This window comes from Microtus oregoni, unplaced genomic scaffold, assembly GCF_018167655.1.
Source record: "Microtus oregoni isolate MIOR12 unplaced genomic scaffold, Mior012 000052F_006, whole genome shotgun sequence".
NCBI lineage: Eukaryota > Metazoa > Chordata > Mammalia > Rodentia > Cricetidae > Microtus > Microtus oregoni.
The window spans coordinates 197,577-199,400 of NW_024543818.1; positions in this window are offsets into that span (position 1 = coordinate 197,577).

Below are 1,824 nucleotides of genomic sequence, written 5' to 3' on the forward strand. Positions count from 1 at the left end.
CAAACTCAGGTCATCAGGCTTGGAAGCAAGCAAGCATCTCTGCCTACTGGCATATCTCTCTAGCCAATATTTCAACGCTTGAAAGTTAGTAACTAGCTGGGCTCCATGGTTCATGCCTTTAACCCCCCCTATGCAGAAGATGAAAGTAGAGTGAGTTTGAGGCCAGCCTGGTCTACATAGTGAGTTCCAGGAAGCCAAGGCTATATAAAGGGACCCTGTCTCAAAAAAATAAACAAAAAGCTGCATGGTGGTGGTGGCAGCGCTTGCTTTTAATTCCAATACTTGTGGGGACAGAGGCAGGAGGATCTCAGTGAGTTCAAGTCCAACCTGGTTCAGGACAGCCAGAGCTGTAAACCCTGTCTTGAAAGAGAGAGAGAGAGAGAAAGAGAGAGAGAGAGAGAAAGAGAGAGAGAGAGAGAGAGAGAGAGAGAGAGAAACTTCCAACCAAGATTATTACTCTCTCATTTTCTATCCTTAAAATCAGAAGAGAAATAAAGCCCTTCCATAATAAAGATGAACTAAAGCAATTCATCATCACTAAGATATCACCACTGAAGAGAGTTAATAGAATATTATACAGAGAAGATAAGATATGCATCAATATAAAAGCCTGCGGAGTGAAAAACAGAATAGAAAGCTAAGTGGGAATTTTGAAAGGGGCAAATATTTTTTATCTCAGTAAACCCACAAAGCTTTGAGATGAATATGGGAGAAATTTAATACATACCTTATAAATAGAAATTATCTGAACTCTCCAACTACAATATGTAGATTGGATGAAGGGATTAAAAATAAGATCCAACTATTTCCTGTCTCAAGGAACTTCACTGTCAAGGATAAACAGAGATAGTGAACGTGAACGTATGGAATACCGCATTCCCAGGCAAAGAGAATCTATGCAAGAGCAAAGGCGGCTGTACTCATATCTGAAACACTGACCTCAAGGTGAAGGCTATCAAAAGAGATAAAGAAGATCACTGCATCTTAAGAAAGAGAACAATCTGGGGCTGGAGATATGGCTCAGTGGTTAAGAGCACTGACTGCTCTTCCAGAGGACCCGGGTTCAATTCCCAGCACCCACATGGCAGCTCACAACTGTCTGAAGATCCAGTTGCAGGGGATCTGACACTTCACACCAATGCACATAAAAATAAAGTTAAATGAAGCATAAAAAATTTAAAAAAAAGAAAGAGAACAATCTATCAAGAACCATGTAACAACTCTAAACACACGCAGCAAATGTTGATCACCTGATTTCATAGACTCAAAACTACCTACTGCAGGTAGGTCCCGATACAAAGATCCGTGAGACAAGAAAACCAATGAAGAAACTTCAGTGTTTAGCTGCACCACGGCTCAAGTCGGCTTTACAGACATGTACAGAATATGTCATCTAATAGCTAGGAAACACATTATTATTTTCAACAGCCCATGGAACATTCTACAAACAGATTACATTTTCTGCCATAGAGTGAGTCTTAATAGATACAAGTCTTATGTTTTATCAGAGAGTGGTGGTGGGAAATTAAAAGGCAAAGCAGAAGAAACAGTTACCAAGAGGGAGCAGCCAAACTGGCCCCAGGGTTCATGCTTCTTAGAGCAGCAGACGGAACCCAGACAGTAGGATTGCTACGGAAAATTCAAGGTCAGTCTCCTCTACTGATGAGACCATGGCTCAGAAGCAAAGCATGAGCAGACCAAAGAATGAAAAGACTAGCCCTCTCTCTTCCTATCCCACTCAGCTTACATCCAGATCCCCACACCCCCTGTCTCCCTCCCTCCTTTGGGGCATAGCGCCTCCCTCCCCAGCCTGCTAGGGCGCTG